General features: G+C 42.7%; 1 pseudogene; it reads right to left on the bottom strand.

Moving 5' to 3' along the window:
* Window positions 1-2,629: 2,629 nt before the first annotated feature.
* LOC135513937 (poly [ADP-ribose] polymerase tankyrase-1-like) lies at window positions 2,630-27,502 on the bottom strand (annotated as a pseudogene).
* Window positions 27,503-27,509: the final 7 nt, after the last annotated feature.

Raw genomic sequence — 27,509 nt, 5'->3', positions numbered from 1 at the left:
GTGACATAAAACAGTTGGGTACCTGTTACAACAAGATATCAATGTGGGGAATGGTTTTTGCATGTTGTAAATTCCATCTTCATTAGACAAACGTATTTGTGGAGTTATAAATCTAAAGTTAATTAGAAATATAACAAGTCAACACAAGAACTGATAACACCCGTGTAGATGTGGTACAGTTTTAGTCTGAAATTGACATACACCTTAGCCAAATACATTTACACCCAGTTTCACAATTCCTGACATTTATTACTAGTTAAAATTCCCTGTTTTAGGTCAGTTAGGATCACCGATTTATTTTAAGAGTGTGAAATGTCAGAATAATAGTAGAGAGAATGCTTTATTTCAGCTTTTATTTCTTCCATCACATTCCCAGTGGGTCAGAAGTTTACATACACTCAATTAGTATGTGGTAGCATTGCCTTTAAATTGTTTAACATGGATCAAATGTCTCAGGTAGCCTTCCACAAGCTTCCCACACTAAGTTAGGTGAATTTTGGCCCATTCCTCCTGACAGAGCTGGTGTAACGAGTCAGGTTGGCAGGCCTCCTTGCTCGCACACGCTTTTTCAGTTCTGGCCACACATTTTCTATAGGATTGAGGTCAGGGCTTTGTGATGGCCACTCCAATACCTTGACTTGTTGTTGTTGTCCTTAAGCCAATTTGCCAAAACTTTGGAAGTATGCTTGGGGTCATTGTCCATTTGGAAGACCCATTTATGACCAAGCTTTAACTTCCTGACTGATGTCTTGAGATGTTGCTTCAATATATCCACATAATTTTCATACCTCATGATGCCATCTATTTTGTGAAGTGCACCAGTCCCTCCTGCAGCAAAGCACACCCACAACATGATGCTGCCACCCCCGTGCTTCACAGTTGGGATGGTGTTCTTTGGCTTGCAAGCCTCCCCCTTTCTCCTCCAAACAGAACGATGGTCATTATGGCCAAACAGTCCTATTTTTGTTTCATCAGACCAGAGGACATTTCTCTAAAAAGTACCATCTTTGTCCCCATGTGCATTTGCAAGCCGTAGGGTTTGGAGCAGTGGCTTCTTCCTTGCGGAGTGGCCTTTCAGGTTATGTCGATATAGGACTCGTTTTACTGTGGATATAGATACTTTTGTTTCCGTTTCCTCCAGCATCTTCACAAGGTCCTTTGCTGTTGTTCTGGGATCGATTTGTCCTTTTTGCATAACTCCTCAGGAGTCTGCGAGAAACCTAAATACACATTCAAAGGTTAAAAAAAATGAAAAAGCTTTTGATATGAGGACCATTTATCAGTTTAAAATTACTTTTGATTTTATTATATGATTTATGCATGGCATGCTTGATTTTGCTTTGTGATTGGAGATGCATTTAAATGCACAAGTTAGGTTAGCAAAACTAGTCATATCTGTGAATGAACAATCATTGTCTTACAGGTGGACGTCCGATATTAATACCTTCATTTTGCTGCTTGGTTCTTTATACCTTTGTTTAGCAGTTCCAGTAAGTGAAAATATACATGATAACCAGATTGAATGTCTTTATTATATTAATCTGTATCCAAGTTTGAGCTATGAGGTAAACTGTGTTTTATTGCACTAGCCAGGCCAAATATTGGTTGTGTTTGAAGGATTTTACTTTAAGAACCGTTTTTGAAAAATATTGCTTTTCATGGCATTATATTTGGTTTTAGGTTCTCATTCGTGACCCCAATCCCTAACTATTGATGTTCCAGGATCTAAGTATTATACGGACACAGATGTGTCAGCAGTGAGGAACCATTGGAACCAACCCTCATACCCTAAGCCTATGTACACCATGGATAACATCTATAACCGGTTTCCCAACAACTTGAATCCCTATTCCCTGAATCAATAGTATGTAAACAGATTCTCTGTATCTCCGACTATTGGAGTACAGCCTATCATAATCCCAGAGAGACCAGCCAGTACTCTGACCATAGTCTCTACTCCAGCACCAGCCACAGTGACCGAGTGCCAGATACAAGTTGACCTCCACTCGACTGAAACAGAACGCTCATTGCAGAAAACTAAAGTCCAGTAGCTATTATTTAGTAATGGTTCTAGTTAAAACATTGACTGGTTTCTTGTTATGTATGACTTTATTTTATCTATGGAGCTGTAATAACTAATAATCAGGGGTTGAACTGATCAAGCGGTTGGGATTTATGTATTTCTTTCAAGGTATCCATACCTCATACACCTTTCAAATGCAGTGCTTTTAAAAGCATTATCAGTAATTACTTTTCTCTACTACTAAATCATGTTTAACTTTTTCATACATCATTAACATGTAACATATTTGGCTATACTAATTGCATATTACTATCTTACCAGCTCACGACGCCAGGACAGGACAGCGGAGTCAATCACCACCTTCCGGAGACACCTGAAACCCCACCTCTTCAAGGAATACCTAGGATAGGATAAGTAATCCTTCTCACCCCCCCCCCTTAAATGATTTAGATGCACTATTGTAAAGTGGCTGTTCCACTGGATGTCAGAAGGTGAATTCACCAATTTGTTAGTCGCTCTGGATAAGAGCGTCTGCTAAATGACTTAAATGTAAATGTAGAAAATAAATCAGAGCCAACATGAAAACAAAAATGTCCAACAAACTGCTCTTACATGGACAACATTTATTCAAAAAAGTAATACACATCCATTTACACAACCTGTACATACATTTTTTTTTTACCATAACATTTGCAATTAATGTCAAATAACTTAAATAGTATCTATTTAAAAGTGCAAATCTTTACTCATGAATTTGAAGAAGTCCATGAATAAGACCATGGCAATCCGGGTTGTGGAGTTCACATTTCGTGTACAACAAATAATATGTCAGAGTAGATAACTGTTCTCTTCCAAATCATGCGTGTTCTCCTCATAGAATTAGAATTCCTCATCCTAATTCTACAGTTCTCTTGCTTTATCTGGAATATACCTCAGGCATGTAGTAAGGCAATTCAAGAAGAGTTAAGAAAAACAATCCTATTAATAATATTGAGTAATCCATGTGGTACTAGTGTAATCTGCATCATTATAAATCACAAATCTCAAACTATTCTACGGCTATACATTATGTATGTATGCATGTAAGGATGGTGGGCGGGGGGCAGTATTACAGGGGTTACAGACTGGTTGAGAACAACAGGGTTGAAAATAGGTGATTCTTCAAGTCACAAGGCATGATTAGGTAAGAATGGTAGCCAATTATTCTGACACTGCAGGGCAGATGAGAGTGAATCTCTACAACCCCCTCTCCAAGGGTAGCTAGTGGGGAACCCACACCCGATATTGGCCATACATGCGCCTGTCTATACATGCAGCCAATGCAAAGGAAACCGAAAGACTATCACCACAAGCAGGAGATAATATACGACAGTTAATTTCATATTATAAACTGGGTGATTCGGAGCCCCGAATGCTGATTGGCTGAAAGTGTGGTATATCAGACCGTATACCACGGGTATGACATATTTGTACTGCTCAAATTAGGTTGGTAACCAGTTTATAATAGCAATAAGGCACCTCTGGGTTTGTGGTATATGGCCAATATACCATGGCTAAGGGCTGTATTCAGGCACTCTGCGTTGCGTTGTGCTTAAGAACAGGCCTTAACTGTGGTATATTGGACATATACCACACCTCCTCGGGCCTTATTGCATAAATATATTACAGTACATTTCATAATATATTACAGTATATTACAATATATTTAATGTCATCTGTCCAGTTTACTGTTACTGGACAAGAATCATGGAACTCAGTCTGAAAAAGGTTTAGGCATTACAATAATGTTGTGGGTCAGGAGAATATGTGTGTGTGTGTGAGAGAGAGAGAGATTGGTCTGGTGGCGCAGGACTAGGACTTCTGATCCTCTCCTGCAGCAGATGTGGCTGTGCTCTCCGGCTTAAGGATCTGATAGGTGATGAGATACTCTGGGTAGGCCTGCCAACAAACATGAGACAGTGAAGAGCAATAAGAGCAAATAATAAGTACTGGATTTCAAAGCAAATTTTCCATTGTGGATGCTTTAGTCCAGGTCTAGGCTAAAATCTGTGTCTGGGAAACCAGCCCATAATTTGTAAAACTTCTGCCTGGACTTGCCTTTGAGGGGATAAATAAAATAGTATTCAATTTAAGTCTCACCTGCTCCCCTCTGTAGATTACGTACTCTGCGTAGGCCAGGCCGTTGACGCTGGGCCGACCAATCACAGAATGGTGTCCAGGGGGGGCGTGGGCCATCTTCATGGCACTGAACTGGAGGAAGGACTTCCCCAGGGTCACACGGCAGAATAACATCTGCCTGGAAGTCACGGAGAACAGGGGTCAAATAATGGTTCAGTAATGAGGTTTCACAATTATCATAGCTCTGATGAAAGCTGTCTATTCATGAGTAATAGCAGTAAACCCTCAATTCACCTAAATATGTGTTCTCTCCATCAATCATGTCTCACCTGTGGCACAGGTAACAGGAGCGGTCTTTGTGAGTGGGGCATCCGGTGCCACCCCGATGCCATACACATACTGGTTACTCTTAGAGGAGTTCTCAGCAAAGTAGATCCCTGCTCCAAACATCCCTCCGATGTATGCATGCCGCTCGTCAAAGCCTTTGTGGATGATGGCATTTATGAACGGAGAACCTGGAGAACCAAAAGACATGAAACAAGAACAATGTGAAATACGATTGAAATTGCTATTTGTAAAAAAAAAAAATATATATATATATATATATATATAACAATAATGACACAGGGTAAACATTTATCTAGTGATAATCAGTTAAGACATTTTTGTTGTTGAAATAAGGAGCGTGGTTAAAACTTTTTGTTTTAAAGAACAGGTTGTAATATGATTATGGAATATGTCTTGTTACCATGGAAGAGCATGCGCTCATTGTGGTGGTTATGGTTCTCATCGGAGATCTCCTTCTGGCGGTGTGTGTATCGCTCTCGCAGCTTCTTATTGACCACCTTCTGGATCTGCATGGACACACAGACAGGAATCAACTATAGCCGCAATACTAATAACTTCTAATCTTCCTTCCTTTTCAAAAGATGGGATCAAAATTCCTGAAACCATTGTGCAGGGGAGGCAACTAGATTCAGCCCGATGCTGATTTTTGTCGGAGTGGATGATCGGGGCCAGAACATAATTATAATACATTTGTACACTGCAAACTGACCACAACTAAGCCCAAAAAGAGACAATTTGAAAATAACAGTAATTACATTAAAAACACGAACACGTCTCTTCTTTTAACATAAAAAAATAAAATGTATCCACTTGCAGGCAGGTTTTTGGGCCGCCTGCTGCCGACCCCTGCCATAGTGCATTCTTAACAACCTATAACTGATCGAGGATGGTATCAAATTGAAGATATGGGTATATTTCTAAATAAAAACATGTTAGTTTGACTAATGTGAACTGTGCCAATGTGACGAATCCTCCATGAGTTGAGTTCACATGCTTGCAATCATTCCTTGCATTCCTCTTAGATCAATGCCAATTTATACCATCCTATATACCACTGCTGGTTTGCTTCTGAAGCTAAGCAGGGTTGGTCCTGGTCAGTCCCTGGATGGGAGACCAGATGCTGCTGGAAGTGGTGTTGGAGGGCGAGTAGGAGGCACTCTTTCCTCTGGTCTAAAAAATTTATCCCCAGGACACTGCCCTGTGTAGGGTGCCGTCTTTCGGATGGGACGTTAAACGGGTGTCCTGACTCTGAGGTCATTAAAAGATCCCATGGCACTTATTGTAAGAGTAGGGGTGTTAACCCCGGTGTCCTGGCTTAATTACCAATCTGGCCCTCAAACCATCACGGTCACCTAAGAAACCCCAGTTTACAATTGGCTCATTTTTCCCCCTCCTCTCCACTGTAACTATTCCCCAGGTCGTTGCTGTAAATGAGAATGTGTTCTCAGTCAACTTACCTGGTAAAATAACAGATATATAAAAAATATCTCAAAGAGATCCATCCTATGAGCAAATGTAGAGTAGAGCGTGTAGTACTGTAATATAATGTAAAGCAGACCTTGATGATGTTGTATCTGCTGAACACCCCTCCTGCGTTGCCTCCATCCCTGTGTTCTCGGATGGTACTTTGCATCTGGAGCAGAGAGAAGAAAAACAAACATGAAATGTCTTAAAACAGTTGTTTTTTATCACAGAATTATTCGATTTCTCCAAACATGGTACTCTTTCACCCCAGAGCGACAGTTGGTACAGAACCGTCACTCAACTTCATTAGGATGCTGTGGATCAGTGTTGTCAAAGGCTCTGTTTTTATCAGCATTCAGACAAGAGTGTGATGAGGTCAACTCACAGAATACATACGTACGTATACATTATACACAAGTGTACATAATATTAGGAACACCTTCCTAATATTGAGTGGCACCACCTTTTGCCCTCAGAACAGCCTCAATTTGTTGGAGCATGGACTCTACAAGGTGTCAAAAGCATTTCACAGAGATGCTGGCCGATGTTGACTCCAATGCTTCCCAATGTTGTGTCAAGTTCGCTGAATGTCCTTTGGGTGGTGGACCATTCTTGATACACACAGGAAACTGTTCTGTGTGCTCTGCTCTGGAGCAACGAACCGCCCTTGCTGTCTGTGCCTGGCCGGTTCCCCTCTTTCCACTGGGATTCTCTACATCTAACCCTATTACAGGGGCCGAGTCACTGGCTTACCCCCCCCTTGGGTTGTGCCGTGGCGGAGATCTTTGTGGGCTATACTCAGCCTTGTCTCAGGATGGTAAGTTGGTGGTTGAAGATATCCCTCTAGTGGTGTTGGGGGCTGTGCTTTGGCAAAGTGGGTGGGGTTATATCCTTCCTGTTTGGCCCTGTCCGGGGGTGTCTCAGCCTCCAGTATTTATGCTGCAGTAGTTTGTGTCGGGGGGCTAGGGTCAGTTTGTTATATCTGGAGTACTTCTCCTGTCCTATTCGGTGTCTTGTGTGAATTTAAGTGTGCTCTCTCTAATTCTCTCTTTCTCTCGGAGGACCTGAGCCCTAGGACCATGCCTCAGGACTACCTGACATGATGACTCCTTGCTGTCCCCAGTCCACCTGGCCATGCTGCTGCTCCAGTTTCAACTGTTCTGCCTTATTATTTGACCATGCTGGTCATTTATGAACATTTGAACATCTTGGCCATGTTCTGTTATAATCTCCACACGGCACAGCCAGAAGAGGACTGGCCACCCCACATAACCTAGGATGAAACCTAGAGAGGAACCAGGCTTTGGCCTTTCTAGGGAGTTTTTCCTAGCCACCGTGCTCCCACACCTGCATTGCTTGCTGTTTGGGGTTTTAGACTGGGTTTCTGTACAGCACTTTGAGATATCAGCTGATGTACGAAGGGCTATATAAATAAATTTGATTTGAAACTGTTGAGCGTGAAAAATCCTGCAGTGTTGCAGTTCTTGACATACTCAAACCAGTGTGCCTGGCACTTACTACCATATGCCGTTCAAATCTTTTGTCTCACTCATTCACCCTCTGAATGGCACACAAACACAATCCATGTCTTAATTGTCTCAGGGCTTGAAAATCCTTATTTAAAACTGTCTCCTACCCTTCATCTGCACTGATTGAAGTGGATTTAACATGTGACATCAATAATAAAATCATAGCTTTCACCTGATCAGTCTCATGGAAAGAGCAGGTGTTCCTAATGTTTTGTACACTCGGTGTATCTCTCTCTGTATGGGTGTACCCACCTCCTCCTCCACTGATTGTCCCTCCTTGTCATCAGGGGCAAGGTCAATGAGGACCGTGCCCTGGTTGGCACAGTGGAATGTTAGGTATGGGTTGGCACCTGGAGAACAAACAAATAACCTGTAAATAAACTTGGTTACATATTGGGTTGGCTTCCCACCTATACTTTCAGGGTGAGTTTCCCACACGTATATTAGGCCTAGTCCTGGACTAAAAATAACTTTCGATAGAGAATCTCCATTCCAGGAATAGTCTAAGTATTTGAGGCAGCAATAAATGGGAAAAGCCACATCAGCTCCTCAGAGATTTCTCGGGAATGTCCTGACCGATGTTCCCTCACGCAGTAGCTCCGAGACTGCCGCACAAAAAAAATATCAGCCCACGGAGAGATGCACAAGATTGAACTTCACTCAATTTTTTAGAGTTTTCTCTGTTAGTTAACACTATCAATGTTTCCCTTTACTGTGGCAATTATGATAAAATCAACACAATATTAGCCACTTTAAATGCAACATACCGCAACAAAACAAACTATGAGAGACTTTGTATGCAAAACTATGCAAGAAATGTTGTTGCAGGCAGAACGCATCGGAGTAGGATTCTATTGCATTGATGCACAAGACTCAGCCCGGTGCAGCGTAACCAATCAGAGCTGCAGTAGACCTATAGGCAAATAGACCATTGCCATATATGGATCTGGACCATTTACACCATGAGCGGTCGTGAGAAGATGTGCTTGCTTTGAGATCAAAGCAGGACCTGCATGTAGTCACGTGTGCACATTTTATTAATATCTTTTGCTAGTTTTTTTTTTAATGTTAAGGGCAGTGTTGTATTTTGAGACATGCTTGAATAAGTTAAGTAGCCAATAGGCAGAGGGTAGCTAGCATAATTTGTCTGATTCGCTGTAATAAAGGGTATGGGAATAATAATGCCTTTTATTTTGTAAAGTGGTTTCTTGCATCAAACAACCTTTTCAGTCACCTCCTTGTCTGAAGGACAAGTGGATAAACAGGTTAATGTCAAGCACTGCATGATTTGTTTCAAAAGTCTCATGGAATGTAGGCCTACATTGAACACCACATATTGACTGTTGGCTGAATTATAGAACAGCTATTTCCATGTTAAAATGTTATGGGGTGCATTTTCTCCATTGTTTGTCTCCACTCTGGTAGGCTTACATTATGATCAAATAGCCACAGTAGCCTACTTGGCCATTGTTAAAACTATAACTTAAAGCAGGTACAGCCTCAGTGTTCACAGTAAATGTGCGCTGGAAGTTGCACAGAATTTTCACAACGTTCAAGTTTGCGCTCAGCAGACCTGAAATTTATTGTTTGAGGGAATATCTTTTGAGGGAATATTGGTCCAGACCTTGTTGTCCTCCCAGCAGCCTCTCCACTCCCTTGATGAGTTTGTGTCGGTGGCCGTAGGCGTTGATCCCAATCTCCTTCAGCTCCTCATGACCCATGTCAGCCAGCACATCCAGAGAGATCTGGAAGAGAAAAGGACATTCAGTACAGAGCAGGGATCCTAAACTGTGTCATGATAACAGCTACCTCAAGAGTGGGAAAAAGACACATGAAATGTCAGACTAATTAGATGCCCTATTAAATAAGTTACGATATAGCATAAAACTCAATCATTAAAACACTCGCCTGTTCTCTCTCAAAGATGTCCCTCAGATGCTCCAGACCCAAGCTCTTCAAGAACTGACTGATGTTCATGTCCAACATTGCCACTGGAATACAAAGAACAGATTCAGTATGTGAAATGAATGGGCCACATTGAGTCATCTGTTTTGACTGACATGCGGACCACATACATGTTATTCAATAATTTTATCCAAACTGCTCACACACACACGTCTGCATAGCCACGCGCCAAAATATAACTTAGTTCTATTTGAGACGCTTGATGCGCTGCAAGTCCCGCCTCTCCCATTTCCTTATTGGTTTTTAGGAGCATATATATGCCAACCAATATAAAAGTCAGAAGACTGAAGGAGGAGAGACTAGAAAACAAATACTAGGCGCACACCAGTGCCTGGTCTAGTCAGCATATTAGACTTCCACCAGTGAGTCAAAGCTGTTGACGGAGCTGTTGAATCTACAAGAATATCAAAACAGGTAGAATATCAGCTTCATGCTAAAACCCCAGCCCCAGTTTCGTACTCACATTCTCCCTCCTTCCTATCGGAGCCCGTGGCCCCGTCGGCCACCCCGGAGGTCCCTGCGGCCCCCAGCTCGTTGAGGGGCCCGGCCAGGTTGTCGATGCTGCTTGCTGCAGACAGGCAGGAGGGCGTGGAGGCCGGAGAGATGACCGAGCCGGCGCTGACCACTGTGGCTTGGGGCTTGAAGCAGCTGGGCAGGGCGTCTGGGGGCATGGCATCCATCAGCAATGCCCGGATGTCATCAGCCTGAGAGGAGGGCATAATTAGATGGCAAAGCCATATGTGAGAGCTGGTTGTTCTAAAAGTTAGAATTTCAGGCTGTGGACCAAATCCCTAGTTTCTGCTAAGTATGTCAAAATATATAAAATGGGAAAAGTGGTAAGAATATATTATGGTATAGTGCATAAAGATGGCGTCCCCCATATACTCATAACAAACGGCTCATTTGCCATGTTCACCGAAATGTATTGTTACTATTTTTTTGTATGGACATTAGCACAGTATACAGTGAATTCAGATAGTATTCAGACCCCTTGACTTTTTCCACATTGTTACGTTACAGCCTTAATCTACATTTAATCCTCAATCTACACATAATACCCCATAACGACAAAGCAAAACAGTTTTTTAGAAACGTTTGCAAATGTATAAAAATAAAATGAAATGAAAAGGTATTCAGACCCTTTTACTTAGTACTTTGTTGAAGCACCTTTGGCAGCAATTATAGCCTCAAGTCTTGGGTATGACGCTAGAAGCTTGGCACACTTGTATTTGGGGAGTTTCTCCCATTGTTCTCAAGCTTGGTCAGGTTGGATGGGGAGTGTCGCTGCACAGCTATTTTCAGGTGGTCTCTCAAGAGATGTTCGATCGGGTTCAAGTCCGGGCTCTGGCTGGGCCACTCAAGGACAATCAGAGACTTGTCCCGAAGCCACTCCTGCATTGTCTTGGCTGTGTGCTTAGGATCGTTGTCCTGTTGGAAGGTGAAACTTCACTCCAGTCTGAGGTCCTGAGCACTTTGGATCAGGTTTTCATCAAGGATCGCTGTACTTTTCTCTGTTCATCTTTCCTTCGATCCTGACTAGTCTCCCAGTCCCTGCCGCTGAAAAACACCCCCACAGTATGATGCTGCCACCACCATGTTTCACCGTAGAGATTGTGCCAGGTTTCATCCAGGATGATGCTTTGCATGCAGGCCAAAGAGTTCCATCTTGGTTTCATCAGACCAGAGAATCTTGTTTCTCATGGTCTGAGTGTCTTTCATTGCCTTTTGGCAAACTCCAAGCGGGCTGTCATGTGCTTTTTGCTGAGGAGTGGCTTCCATCTGGCCACTCTACCATAAAGGAACGATTGGTGCTGCAGAGATGGTTGTCCTTTTGGAAGGTTCACCCATCTTCACAGAGGAACTCTGGAGCTCTGTCAGAGTGACCATCAGGTTCTTGATCACCTCCCTGACCAAGGCCCTTTTCCCCTCGATTGCTCAGTTTGGCCGGGCGGCCAGCTCTAGGAAGAGTCTTGGTGCTTCCAAACTTCTTCCATTCAAGAATGATGGAGGGCACTGTGTTCTTGGGGACCTTTAATGCTGCAGAAATGTTTTGGTACCCTTCCCCAGATGTGTCTCGACACAGTCATGTCTCGGAGCTCTACGGACAATTCCTTTGACCTCATGGCTTGGTTTATGCTCTGACATGCACTGTCAACTGTGGGACCTTATATAGACAGGTGTGTGCCTTTCCAAATCATGCCCAATCAATTGAATTTATCACAGGTGGACTCCAATCAAGTTGTAGAAACATCAAGGATGATCAATGGAAACAGGATGCATCCAAACTCAATTTCAAGTCTCATAGCAAAGGGTCTGAATACTGATGTATAAAAGTTATGTTTTTTATTTTTTAATACATTCTACAAACCTGTTTTTTCTTTGTCATTATGGGGTATTGTGTGCAGATTGATGAGGGGGAAAAATTATTGGATACATTTTAGAATAAGGCTGTTAACGTAATTTGTTTTTTGAAAGTCACAGGGTCTGAATACTTTCCGAATGCACTGTACATGATCCCAATTCTAGCTCCTAGACGGCGGCAATTAGAAAAAAAGATGGTTCAATCTGCCTATAAAATCAGAACTACGTCGCAATCCGTAGTTAAACTGTGGATAGTGTTCAAACGATGGAGTCATATCTGAATTCCTATCTTTATGCACCTTTGCCATTTGAGCAAATGTCTGCCAGTAACAGCAAAAAAAACAACACTTCATTTTGTGGCATTGCTAGCTGCTCTAACAGTAAGAGATCAAGGCGTGTTACCGTGGCCAGGTCCAGTGCAGTCTGTCCCTCCTGATTCTTCATGGTGGGGTCTGCTCCGTGGGCCAGCAGGAGCGCACACAGCTGGGTCCGGCCCTTTTGAGCCGCCTCATGGAGGGGGGTGAAGGCCCACTTGTCTGTAGCATTCACACACGTGTTGAACTTTATCAGGAGGGCAGCAATGTCCACGTGCTGTAGGAGAGGAGAGACAGGAGAGGAGCAGAGGATAGGAGTACCAGATGAGACTAAATTAATAACACGATATGACCAGAAACGGATGACATCCACACGGTTACATATCTTAAGCGTTCCACAAGGTCACTTTCATCACAGTGTGGGTGTTTTGTCCTTATGTTTGCTGTGCAGATTTTCTATAAGGTTTTGTAACCCAAACAATATCTTCTAAGTCATCATCCAAGCTGTTACATAGCATAGGTATTTATGTATTGTCTATGTTATAAAACCTTAGGTCAAACCATACAGCATGTACAATGTCTTCCACGGCCTGGTGTAATATTTGTGCCGACTCACCCCGTAGGAGGCAGCGTTGTGCAGGGGGATGAGGCCTCCTTTGTCCTGTGCGTTGACATCAGCCCCGTGCTCCAGGAGATACTCCGCCACCTCCAGGTTGTTGTAGCCAGCTACAGAGGTGGGAAACAAGACGGATGACAACATGAAACATGGCAGTCTACCTTACAAAAAAAGCATGAATGAATGAATTTAATGTGTAATAGTATAGCTCCAGATGATCAAAGTGTCCAGGGTTTGATGAGTTGCCTGTCATCCTTTTATGTAAGGGGACCCACTTCTGTTTGGGTCGTAAAATCTTTGTCTGGGTTCCACATTTGCCATTCAATAAATTGATTCCACTGCTTGCTATTCAAGGTTTAGGCTGGGTAACTGTAAAGCACTTTGTGACAACTGTTGATGTAAAAAGTGCTTTATAAAAATATGAAAATGGATTGATTTGATTCCATGAATTGATTCTGGTAGGTACAGTACCTGCAAGGTGCAGGGGAGTGGAGTTGCGTCCCTGTGTGTCTCTACAATTGATGTTCTCTGGGCTGCAGAGTTTCTGGACGCGAGCCAGACAGCCCTTTTTAGCAGCATCCAGCAGGGCAGCGTCTCCTCTTAGCAGGTCCTGGATGTCCGTGTCTCCATCCTTCACCATGTCCAGAGGCATATTACCATCACGGTTCTTCTTGGTGGGGTCTGCTCCATGCTGGAGAAACACACACAAATACATAATCTTGAATGTACATTTAAAAAAAGATGTTCTGTGAAATACATTGTTCTGGCACTGAAAATCTCTTTTAGCTATACACATAGCTACACAGAGACATTTTGGTGCTTTGAGCAAAGTCTATAAAAAGCTATCGCAATAAATACTTCCGTTTGCCTCAGTATATATAGCCTTATGCCTTTGCGACCTGAGTTGATATGAAAGGTACAGCTAGACTAACCTTGAGCAGCAGTTTGCAGATCTCGTATTTGCCCTTGGCAGCAGCCTCGTGGAGAGGGGTGAATTTCCAGAGGTCAGCTACGTTCACCGATGCCCCGTGTCTGACCAGCAGCTCAGCCACCTCATAGTGACCATAGGAGCAGGCGTTGTGGAGGGGCACCAGACCACTGCAGGACAGACAGAATACTAGTAAAACCAGTAAAAGTACAGAGATCCTCTAAATTATGTAATTCTATGACTAAAGTTTTCAAGTATTGTATGTATTGAATGCAAAATGTAATCCAATGATAAAGAGGTAGTCAATGCAGAATGAAAGCAACTGTAAAGATATTTATTCAATACAAAGTGAAAGCCTTTTTGCTGACTATCTGAAGTGAAAGCAAAAGTCTCAGCAGAGACCTAAGGAAGACAGAGGTGGTAGGGTGGAAGAGTAAGACAACACGGACCCTTTGTCTTTAGCGTGTACGTCAGCTCCATGATGTAGCAGGTCCTCCACCACGGCCACACGGTTGTAGCCTGCAGCAAAGTGCAGAGGGGTGGAGTGACGACCCTCCAGATCCCGACAGTTCACGTTCTGAGGAGTGCACAGTTGCTACAACACACAGACGTGGTAACATAGACGGAATATCAAAGGTGACAGAGGAAGACATCTTGGATTCATGATGGTAGGTCGATGGTTGATGCATGTAACGTGATTGAATTCATGACCCCGAGACGATGTAGCTGATCAGCTTACCTGCACAGTGTCCAAATCTCCAGCCTTAGCGGCTTCCAGAAACCGGTAGTCCACGTCAGAGTTACGAGTTGGAACATTTTCTGTATGAAATTAACCAACATCATGAAATAAAACATACTGGGAAATTTGACAAAGCACTATGCAATATTTATGGGCAAGATAATCGATCATTTCTTTGTTATACATCCTGCACTTACCATCACTGCATAGGCTAGATTTAAAGGCCATATGTATGTAATGCATCTTTCATCGAAGTTCATAAAACATCTTAGATGCACACAGGTACCATTGTCAACCTAAATGTAGAGAGTATAATATAAAAAGTGAATCTTTGTATTTAACCCAAGACGCTCTACTACTGTACCATTGAGGATCTGCTGCACGGCCTCGTTGCCCATCTGTGAGGCAGTGAAGCCCTGCAGGGAGACGATGGCAGGGTCAGCCCCGTAGCTTAGCAGTAGTCTGCATGTCTGGATGTGGCCCGCAAGGGCTGCCCTGTGGAGGGCCGTCTGACCCAGGGTGTCCACCGCATTCACCTGGAGGGATGGAGGGGGTAGGGAGAAGGACAGAGGGAATATGTGATACACTTAACTTCACCAAAACACATTTTATGAAATATCAGATATGGAGGCTGTGAGCCAGTGAGAGATAGGACAAGATAAATTAAATGAAGTGGTATTTGTGAGTCTGAAGAAGCCTGCAGTGTGTACCTTGGCTCCATGTTTCTGCAGCACCTCTAGGATGTCGTTGTGTGCTCTCTCAGACGCAACATGCAGGGCTGTCATGAAGCTACAGACAGAAGAGGAGACAGAGGTATCACTTTACTTGTGCTGGAATCAGGCTCAGAGGATTCTCATTCTGCAGTTTAACAAGCCAACATTCTCAATTGAAACCAATAGATGCCAAACTATTTTTTTTGGGGGGGGGGGGCACCCCTCCGATACAATGTTATTGGAAACACGGACATGGTGTCTTACTCTTTGTTCTTCTCGTTGATGTTGGCACCTTTACGCAGCAGCAGCTCTGTCACCTGCTTCCGTTTGGGGTGAGGGGAGGCAACGGCACAGTGCTGAAACAGAAGGACAACACCTTCAATGAAATCACTGTATGGAGTGTGTGTGAATGCCTTCAGGTTTTGTGCTTGTTTTTATAGTGGTCATCCTAGGTCATGCATGTCACAAAGGGAGCAAGGTTCTGTATGTTACACAAATGTATTCTGACAGATATAGGATTACGTCCAAAATAGCACCCTATTCCCTATATAGTACACTACTTTTGATCACAGCCCATAACTTTTAATATAGGAAATAGGTTGCCATTTGTGACATCCATAGCTGTTGATTATGACGTAACGTTAGACGTCAGCACTGTGACATTGAGCATCAGCCAGAAGGAACAGGGATGATCTCACCAGGGCTGTCTCATTTGTCTGTGGGTGTTTGAAGCTGATGATCTCCAGAGCCAGGGTCTTCTTCACCTTCGCCATGTCTGCCTCCCGAGCTGCCTGCAGTAGTGAATGACCTTTAAACTCATCTGGATGGCAGAAAGGAGATTGAATGAAAAAGGTTCAATTGAAATGAATGAAAAAGGTTCAATTTAAATGTGAGAAAAGCCATGGGCCCACGCAGACATTCTCATCTGTATATAGTCTGTATGAATTGTGAGAGTAGTCTGTGCACAAGTGTTTATTTCATTATCAGGTAAAAAGTGTACACATGTATACAGTGCATTTGGAAGGTATTTTGCCACAATCTACACACATTAACCCATAATGACAAAGGAAATCTGGATTTTATCAAAAATAAAGAACTGAGGGCACCCCGAGTGGCGCAGTGGTCTAAGGCACTGGATCACAGTTGCTAGCTGTGCCACTAGAGATCCTGGTTCGAGTCCAGGCTCTGTCGCAGCTGCCGCGACCAGGGGACCCATCGGGCGGCGCACATTGGCCCAGCATCGTCCGGGTTAGGGGAGGGTTTGGCCGGCAAGGAAGTCCTCGTCCCATCGTGTTCTAGGTTCTCCTGTGGCGGGCCGTGCGCATGCACGCTGACACGGTCGCCAGGTGTGCGGTGTTTCCTCAGACACATTGTGGTGTGGCTGGCTTCCAGGTTAAGCAGGCATTGTGTCAAGAAGCAGTGCGGCTTGGTTGGGTTGTATTTCACCTCTCCTGAGTCCGTACGGACAAGACTACCAACTACCAATTGGATACCACGAAATTGGGGAGAAAAAAAAACAATAAAGATTTGAAATACCACATTCACATAAGTATTCAGACCTTTTACCCAGTACTGTGTTCAAGCACAATTGGCAGCGATTACAGCCTCGAGTCTTCTTGGGTATGACGCTACATGCTTGGCACACCTGTATTTGAGAATTTTCTCCCTTCTGTGCAGGTCCTCTCAAGCTCTGTCAGGTTGGACGGGGATCATTGATGCCCCACGAGGTGAGATCTTGCATGGAACCCCAGACAGAGGGTGATTGACCGTCATCTTAAACTTCTTCCATTTTCTAATAATTGAGCCAACAGTTGTTGCCTTCTCACCAAGCTGCTTGCCTATTGTCCATCCCAGCCTTGTGCAGGCCTACAATTTTATCCCTGATGTCCTTACACAGCTCTCTGGTCTTGGCCATTGTGGAGTGGTTGGAGTCTGTTTGATTGAGTGTGTGGACAGGTGTCTTTTATACAGGTAACGAGTTCAAACAGGTGCAGTTCACACAGGTAATGAGTGGAGAACAGGAGGGCTTCTTAAAGAGAAATAAGCCGGAATTCTTATTGGTTGGTAGGTAATCAAATACTTATGTCATGCAATAAAATGCTAAATCATTTCTTAAAAATCATACAAAGTGATTTTCTGAATTTTTGTTTTAGATTCCGTCTCTCAGAGTTGAAGTGTACCTATGATAAAAATGACAGACTACATGCTTTGTTAGTAGGAAAACCTGCAAAATCGTCAGTGTTTCAAATACTTGTTCTCCCCACTGTAGGTGTCTGGTTAGACTGTAAACTCTCCTTCCAGACTCACATTAAGCATCTCCAATCCAAAATTAAATCTTGATTTGGCTTCCTATTTCGCAACAAAGCATCCTTCCCTCACGCTGCCAAACATACCCTCGTAAAACTGACCATCCTACCGATCCTTGACTTCGGCGATGTCATTTACAAAATAGCCTCCAACACTCTACTCAACAAATTGGATGCAGTCTATCACAGTGCCATCCGTTTTGTCACCAAAGCCCCATATACTACCCACCACTGTGACCTGTACGCTCTCGTTGGCTGGCCCTCGCTTCATACTCGTTGCAAAACCCACTGGCTCCAGGTCATCTACAAGTCTCTGCTAGGTAAAGCCCCGCCTTATCTCAGCTCACTGGTCACCATAGCAGCACCTACCCATAGCACGCGCTCCGGCAGGTATACCTCACTGGTCACCCCCAAAGCCAATTCTTCTTTTGGCCGCCTCTCCTTCCAGTTCTCTGCTGCCAATGACTGGAACGAACTGCAAAAATCACTGAAGCTGGAGACTCATATCTCCCTCACCAGCTGTCAGAGCAGCTCACAGATCACTGCACCTGTACATAGCCCATCCAACTACCTCATCCCCATACTGTATTTATGTATTTAACTTGCTCCTTTGCACCTCCATCTTCTGCACATCTACCATTCCAGTGTTTAACTACTATAATGTAATTACTTCGCCACCATGGTCTATTTATTTATTACCTCCCTTATCCTACCTCATTTGAACACACTGTATATATACTTTTTCTACTGTATGTTTGTTTATTCCATGTGTAACTCTGTTACTGTGTGTGTCAAACTTCTTTGCTTTATCTTGGTCAGGTCGCTGTTGTAAATGAGAACTTGTTCTCAACTAGCCTACCTGGTTAAATAAAGGTGAAACTTAAAAAAATTGGTGTGCTGTACCTTTTATTCTCCACGCATAGTGTTGTGTGTTCCTTACAAACAACTCAACTGTAGTTTAATCTGTCCACAGAATATTTTGCCACTAGTGCTGTGGAACATCCAGGTGCACATTTGCAAACTTCAAATGTAAAGCAATTTTTTGGACAGTAGTCGCTTCTTCTGTGCTGTCCTCCCATGAACACCATTCTTGTTTAGTGTTTTACGTATTGTAGACTCGTCATCAGAGATGTCAGCATGTTAGAGATTTCTGTAAGTCTTTAGCTTACACTCCAATTTTCTTCTTAACCTCATTGAGCATTCTGTGCTGTGATCTTGCAGTCATCTTTGCAGGACGGCCACTTCTAGGGAGAGTAGCAACAGTGCTGAACTTCCTCCATTTATAGACCATTTGTCTTACCGTGGACTGATGAACATCAAGGCTTTTAGAGATACTTTGATAACCATTTCCAGCTTTATGCAAGTCAACAATACTTAATCTTATGTCTTCTGAGATCTCTTTCGTTCGAGGCATGGTTCACATCAGGCAATGCTTTTAATGAATAGCAAACTCAAATTTTGTGAGTTTTTTTTTATAGGGCAAGGTAGCTCTAACCAACATCTCCTCCAATATCGTCTCATTGATTGGACTCCAGGTTAGCTGACCACTACTCCAATTATCCAAAAGCTAAGTCATTAGCCTAGGGGTTCACATACTTTCCTCCAACCTACACTGTGAATGTTTAAATGATGTATTTAATATAGACAAGAAAAATAAACTAATAACACACAAATTTGTGTAAGCACACTATGTTTGTCTATTGCTGTGACTTAGATGAAGATCAGATCAAATTTGATGACCAATTTATGCATAAATCCAGGTAATTCCAAAGGGCTCACATACATGCATACCGTGGCAAGAAAAAGTATGTATGCACATGTGTTCTCTCCAGTCTCCCACTGAACTCACAGGTTAGTCTCTCTTTGAGTTCGGGGGTGGGGGCCATGTCCACGGCGCTCTTGCTGTGGCAGTTGAGAAGGGTGGGGTCGGCACCATGGCTCAGCAGCAGCGAACACACCTCCACACGGTTCTTAGATGCAGCCTCATGGAGAGGAGTGAACTGCCACAGGTCCATGGCATTCACACACGCTCCATGCTGTAGACAGACAGGAGAGTTTATTCATTGTTCTCCATCAATAAAACCAACATTCTACAATTGGCGGGTCAACAGAAATCAATTTTGTAAAATGAACTAGAATCTTTTAGAGCCCTTACCTTGAGCAGAAGCTCTGTAACCTCAAAGTGTCCATAGGAGCAGGCATTGTGGAGAGGGACCAGGCCACTGCCAGAGAGATAGTCATTCAAATGAACAGTTCTGGTATTCTATGAATCTGTGGTTGAGACGCTTATCAGCTGAGAATGGTCTCAGACAAAGAAACAGTGGAGGAAAACAGGCCTTCAATGGAACTGTATTGAGTTTGGTCTTACCCTTTGTCCTTGGCATGGACGTCTGCCCCGTGCTGCAACAGTAGCTGGACGATACGGACTCGGTTGTAGCCAGCCGCCAAGTGCAGTGGGGTGGACTGGAAGAGAGGACATGTCATTAGACACACAGAGCTCAGAGTCAATGCACATCAGGACACACTGCCTTCAGGGAGCCAGAGAGTGAATGGCTGATTATGCTTGGAAGCAAATTGCATGGACGAGCGGTCTGAGTTCTCATTGCAGTTGAATGGTGGAAGGATGCAAGCTCAGAATGGTTCTTGCGTAGTACACCCCAAAACAAAAAAAACAAAAAATCAACCTGTTCTCAACCGCCCTGTCTATGCAAGTCTGACAGAAGTCTCAGATGATCAATCTTAAAAGATATTTCTTAGGCCGCACACTAATGCTTGCTTACCTCAAACAAGTTATGAAAAATGGAAATCTGACTTGTCCCTCAACTACACCCCTTCCTTCCTAAACATAATATACAGGAGGCTAAAAAGATGGCTACGGTTTGAATCTACTGTTTATTCATAAAAATATATGTTGTGTAGATCTGTTTGGCCATTCCAAATCACATGGTGCCTATGTGAGCCAAGCATAATAATGTTAGTGTACACAAAGCTGTGGGAAAGTTTTCCACCCAGGAGTTTAGCAACAGTTTACCTCACGGACAGAAAGGAAGAAACAGTAGCATTCATGCACTGGTAGGTATCAAGACAAAATAAGACCACTGAACAACTCAGACAGGACAGACTAACAATATCATTCACGTTTGATGAAGGCAATCACACGGAAAGAAATCGAATAATACAAAAAGCATGAGCAGCAACGACGGCACAGCACTTAAAGATGAGGAATTATATTTTTTCTTCAACCAAGGAATATGACCCATTCAAGACGAGACAAGCGGACAGTGGCAAATCACAAACATACAATATAGTACAAGAATCAATTGACAAAATGCAGGTGCAGGCATCCAGACATGCACGTGACCAAAACAGAAAAGTCACAGTCCTACAATAAATATATTGATTGAAGAGCAAGAAGTGATTGAAACTTAGCAGAGGTGAGAGTGTGTAAAGTAGTTAGGAGTGCAGAAAGGGGAGGGTGGCACTCTGGAAAAGCAGGCAATGTGGTATATTCGAGCTCCTTTCCAAAACCAACGAGCGAAGCGGGCCGTGGCCTCAGAACCACTTACTCACCTCCACCACACACACACACACACCAGACCTGGGTTCAAATAGTAGGTTGGCCCACCTGTTTTCTTTTAAATCCTTTCAGCATGTGATTGAGCCTTGCTGGAGTGCTTGATGGGCATGGTTTTGGTAGTCCACTTTGGGGACTATTCCATCTGTACCATCGCAGCAGGAAAGCTCAAATCAAGCACAGCTAATGTATTCGAAAGACAACAAATACGATTTAAACCTAGGTCTGGCACACATACACCCACCCACACACACATTCACAGGACAGGAGCATTGGGGTGGGAAATATGAACGTGACCAGTAGACCCATTTCCATGATGCGCAATTACAAGTGAGAGCCAGCGTATTGGTCAAATAAAACATGGATTAAAGAAAAAAAATACAAATCACAACAGTGCAACAATCAGGTGGCAGTTATCGAGAAACTTACCAGCATTTTTTGGGATGTTGACTGATCGACAATGTTGCCAGAGTCACAAAAAACAAAACAAAAAATTACAATTTTAGTATTTTTATTTCACAGCAAAAAATAATACTTTTAGCCTATCACCCTTTAAAGTGAAGTGAGAAACACACCAGAATTAACCATTCATATAAATTCAGTGACAGCAGGTACAATGAGTACACAGCTTTAGGGAAATGTGACTACTCTCACTGTTGCGCCGTAGTATTCTCAATAAGGCAGACAGGCTCCCTGGTTATCCCCTCGGGAAAAGCCAAAGTGCTTATCCTACACCCACACAAATCCTCAGACTGGCACAGGCACACGGAGGCGCAGGGAGTGAGTGCTTTGTTGTCACCACAGTGTGCCCAAGAGTCTTCTTAACAAAACAGCCCATTCATACAAACCCAAACAAAACAGATGGAGGAGACGCAGTTATGATAACATTTAGTTGTTGTTGAGGATTTCCTAAATGTCAGTTAGGAACAAGGTAATGTGCTTGGAATACCTAAATGTCAAAGAATAATGAGTAGGATTTTAAATTATACACTTTAGGGACCAGGTTAGCCAGAGTGAATTATGATGACAGAAAAATACTGCTCATCCTAGCCAATAGACTCTAGATTATGCATTATTCAAAATTATGAAAAGGAGAAAGATATGGTTTCTTGCCAACTCAGAGATCAATTCTAGCTTTTTGGCAATGACTTCTCTACTCATGAGAATGCATTGGGGGTGAAAAACTGAATAATTAAAACTAGTGCCAAACAAGACGAGGGGTAAATACAATTACAAATGAGAAAAAACTATTCCACAATTACCAATGCAAAGTAAAGCCTTGACTTTAAGTACACTTTCCTCAGACTGAAGTTAATTGTCAAGTCATGACATCCTGAGTAGAGAGAGGAGTGCTCTGGTGAAACACAATATCATCTGATCCAAACACTAAACTAATCAACAGCTAATAACAATGCAAAGATGAAAATAATCCTAAACAACCATCCTATTACCACAAAGCACTCATGACAGTAAGCCAATGACCATGTTCACATGTGCAGTATTCTGCATAGTAGCTCATATCCTGCTAGAGGTCTTTTTCGGGATAAGCCGTGTACTTTCACCTTCAATATACCACTCACGAGTATCCCTGTATCTATGAATGAACAAAATATTCATAATATAAATTCATAGGGGTTAAATGGAATACTAACTGAAATATGGACATGGACTGTAGGGCTATAACCTCATATGCAGCGTGATATCCTATTAACTCCTGCAGAATTATATATGTTTTTTTTTGTCTCAAACAGGAAAATACGATTTCTTTTAGAATCTTGAGAAAATGCGAATGAGTGTGTCATCTTCGACACTTATGCAAGCAGACAGTATTTAAACCCAAGACAAATTGAAGTCTTATCGGAAACGTGTTTCATAGTCCTCAGCTATAAATTTCCTTAAAATCGGTCAAACTTATGACATTAGGACATTTTGCACAAGACCAATCTTTAGTGTTTTGAAGTTATTGCGTTTTCTTCTCAGCTCCAAAACGAAACAGCCAACTTAACCAATGTTAACCAGGTTACTAATGCATTCATTCTATCGATGCAAGACATTCTGGTGAGCACTACTTTATTTAGTCTTCTGGTGCAATACGTTGACAGAGAAGAATCTGCACGTATCTAACTATAGTTGACAAACAAATGGCCTACCAAATGTTGGAAATTATAAGCAGAAACTTATAGGCTATATAGCCAGTAGGCTATATGGTCCAGTACAGAGTATCAGCAAAATAAATTATGGAATTATGGTTGATCGAATTCCACACTAAGCCTGCGCAGACTGTGAAAAACAACAGTAAATGGGATAAGATGTTTACATGCCACAGTATCCCACCTAAGATCAGCAAATCCCAGGCAACTTATCCAGGTTTCGCATAACCAGGATACAAGCCTTTTCAGGTTATTGTAAACGGGATATGATATTTATATGCGTCAACTCAAACAATACATGAGTATCTCGAATAATGAGATATTAGTGTGCATGTAAATGTGGTCAGTGAAAGTTCTAGAGATTCAATGCATTAAGCTAAAATTGAATTTACATAAGATATACACGCTACAATCCATGTCTCCAACTCCGGTCCTCGAGTACCACCAAACAGCACATTTTTGAAAACCTGATTCAATTTGTCAAGGGCTTGATGATTTGTTGACAAGTCGTATCAGGTGTGCTTGTCCTGGGCCACAAATATTATTATTTTATTTTTTTACTGTTGGGAGTTCTAGGACCAGAATTGGGAATCACTGCACAACATCATGGTTTAACAACCCTGTCCTCACCCCACCCCCCAGATGTTTCACATTTTTGTTTTAACCCTAAACTGACACACCCCATTAAATTTGTTAACTAATCATCAAGCCATTGACTAATTGAATCAGGTGTGCCAGTTTGGGTTAAAACAAAACAACCCCGTGGAGGGGGTTGGGAAACTGCACTACATGATAGAATATTAATGATGTGATAAACATGACCAACTATTCAAAAACAAAGATCTGAGAGCTTCAAGCTAATATATTCAAATAACAGCTTTGATAGGAAAATTTGATCGATATTGGCAACAACTTGGTTACAGCAAATGTTTGATGTGCAGAAGACTGAGGATCAGTGTTACTAGAATTAAGGGGTAACTGAGGGACCCAAATAAAAGTGAAAATATTTCCTACGAAAATCTATCTGCAAAATCGATTTGGAGCAATAGCTAAACACTGAAGGAGCAGGAACAAAAATACTAATTATCCATATTCTATTAAACAGTTGTTTTTTACAAAAACATTCTACCAAAATGAAAACAGGGAATGGTTAAATAGGGTAACATACATTTATATACAATGAAAAGGATTACATTTCAACTACAATCACAGAAAATATTTGGTCAAAAATCGGAAAAACCCCTGTTGATATCACTGTTAAATCAGTACAGTATATAGAGAATATGGCCTGGGTAGAAGTTGGTTCAAGTCAAAGCGTCCCCTGCCTAAATCCAATCCAATGACAAATCCTCTTCATAGTGTTCTACATATAATAATCCGCCTAGGATGAGATGGTGTTTTTAATCCCTACACAAGTGCCTGTTTTGGAATGCAGGCTGAAAACACAGTCTCTCTCCAGACTTTTCTTGCCATTGGTCACACCAATCTTTAGAACAAATCAAGCATATGCTACAATATTATACAACATTAATATAAAGTATGGGCATGTAATGTTGTGGAGGCGATATCCTTCTTACCTTGCGGCCATCACTGGCATGGCAGTTGACATTTAGTGGGGTCAATAGTGCCATCAGCTTCTCTTCATTGCCACTCCTGTAGCACACAGTTCATAAGAGAACAGAAGAGAGAGAAAATAATTTGTATTAGAAAATGATTAAAGATGTGGTATGTAGCCTAATACTACAAACAGATCACTCCAATGAAACAAGTCGATAAAGATACTCACCTTGCCCCTTCCAAGAGTTCATCTTTCTTATACTCACCTGAATACAAAATATCAGGTTAGAACAGCACAGAGTTCCAAGTCAAGACAAGCCATGATTCAGATAAAAGGTTACAGTCCTGGGCCCAGTTTCCCAAAAGCATCTTATGGCTAAGTTAATCATTAGAATGATAGGATCCTATGGTTCCAATATTCATTTTGCCTTAAGATGCTTTTGGGAAAGCGGGCCCAGGTCGTTGCAGGCACATAAAATACAATATACAACATAGGAACGTACCCAATGTAATGGGGGAGAGAACTGGCTGAAAGGGAGTAGTTGTATGAAACTCACCGGTGAGCACAGCCTTGGCAGAGGGGTCTGCCAGATCCAGGGCAGACTTGCCATCCGTATTACGGATGTTGGGATCAGCGCCATGCTGGAGAAGCACTGTGTGAAGGAGACATAGGAAACAGTGTCATTTTAATTCAATTATAGTCTTATACCTTGCACAGTTTACAGTACTTTAACATACCTATAGTAAATCACCTTAGTAAAGTCAATTCTACATCTGCATTGCTTGCTTTTTGGGGTTTTAGGCTGGGTTCTGTATAAGCACTTTGTGACATCTGCTGACGTAAATTTGATTGATTGAATACTGTCAACATAACATTTCCTGGACAAATTACCAGGGTTTTAGAGTGTTGAAAGACAAAACTGTATATTTGGGTGCAGTAACAAGGCACTGGGAGCGGCAATATTCCATGTGCAGGTATTTGAAGTACAGGTATTCTTAAGTTTAGGATGTGGACGTCACCCTCCATCTTCAGACAATTTATTTTTGACATCCACCCTTACCGATGCACACGTCAATTTTTCCCTTGATGGCTGCCTCATGCAGAGGTGTGTAGTTCCAGTTGTCCCGTGCATTGGGGTCTGCACCTTGGCACAACAGTAGACTGACCACCTCAGCGTGGCCAAAGGAGCAGGCATTGTGCAGGGGGATGAGGCCACCATCGTCTCTGGCGTGCACATTAGCTCCAGTCTGTAAGAGGTGGTCAACCACATCCTTCCGGCCAAAACCTGACACAATGACAGACAAAACATGATCAGTGCACACATGGTGACAGTAATCCAGGCTGTATCACATACGGCCGTGATTGGGAGACCCATAGGGCGGCGCACAATTGGCCCAGCATTGTCCAGGTTTGGCAGTCATTGTAAACAATAATTTGTCCTTAAACTGGCTTGCCTAGTTAAATAATGGTTAAATTACCCCAAAAAATGTATTGTCAGTTCTATGATTTTTTTTAAATATAATAACAGAGCATAATATCAACAACCAAACTACTTTTTAGCAGTTCCTCTTGAACATGGTTTCCCAAACTCGATCCTGCGATCAAGGCACGTTTTGGTTTTTGACCTAACACCACATTAGTGATTCAAATAATCAAAGCTTGAAGAGTTGGTTATTTGAGTCAGTTGTGTAATACTATTGCAAAAACGACGAGTGCACCCTGCATTGGCCCTAGGACAGAGTTTGGGAAACCCTGCCCTAGAATGCCAAAAAAGGTATGCATCTTTTGGTTTCAGCCATGGAACAGAACGGATTCAACAAATCACATCAAATCATTGATTTAGTGAACCAGAGGTATGTTAGTGTTGGGTTGGAACCAAAAAGTACACACTCTGGGGTTCACCACGGATTAGCTTGAGAAACACCCAAAAATGCACGTTTGTTTACGTTTAGCTAGTAACAACGAAGGCTGAGAGACTGAGGCCTTCTGTCCCTATCGGTCTGTGTGCCAAACTGTTTTTAGTATTAGCTAGTTAGCCAACTAAGCTAGCTGTTTTCGATGGGCCTTGATATTGGAAATGTATTTAGCTAACTAACAGAAGCAAATTAAATTAGCATTCATAATTTGTTACAGTAAAGTAGCGAACTAATAACTAGTTATCCATTCTCGTCGTGGCACACCAGCAACTTGATATTTTTCACAAGCACGATGCGACGTTTGAAAACACTCCAACCTGCCAGCTCGCGCTGACAAAACACAAAAACAAAGCTTGTTAGCGCTATCTTAACTAACCAGCAGCGAAATGCAGAGGGGTAGATTTTCGTCCGGCCATGTCCTTCGCATTCACATTCACCGAGTCAACAAGTCTCTTCACCCGGGACACATCTCCATTCCGACAGGCCTCAAACAGCTCCCTGAAAGCTCCACCGATCCCACTACCGTCGCCAGGGGTCGTGCCTCCTGAACCCGGGCTCGAGACACTACTACTCCCCCCGCCGGAGGTTGTTGTGGTCGGACTTGTGCTGTTCCCACTGCTGAGGGCCGAGGTTTGAAGATCCGGGGAGGCCGAAGGATTCTCCATGCCCGTGCTGCATCCACGCTCACCATCCGGAGGCACTAACGTCGCTGTCACAAGATCAAGCGAGGGAGATCCCGGCGGACTTACCGAAAGAGAACCGTTTCGTGGCGGAGATAGCAGGTTGCCCTGTTGTTGCTGCGATGAGCGACGAGACACCGCCATTTTCGCAGCAGCTCTCAAGTCAGACTAGAGAGAAAGAGGCGAAGCGAGAATGATAAATCGGTC

This window comes from Oncorhynchus masou, chromosome 25 (genome assembly GCF_036934945.1).
Source record: "Oncorhynchus masou masou isolate Uvic2021 chromosome 25, UVic_Omas_1.1, whole genome shotgun sequence".
In the NCBI taxonomy this organism is placed as follows: domain Eukaryota; kingdom Metazoa; phylum Chordata; class Actinopteri; order Salmoniformes; family Salmonidae; genus Oncorhynchus; species Oncorhynchus masou.
This window is presented reverse-complemented; position numbering and strand designations above follow the sequence as displayed.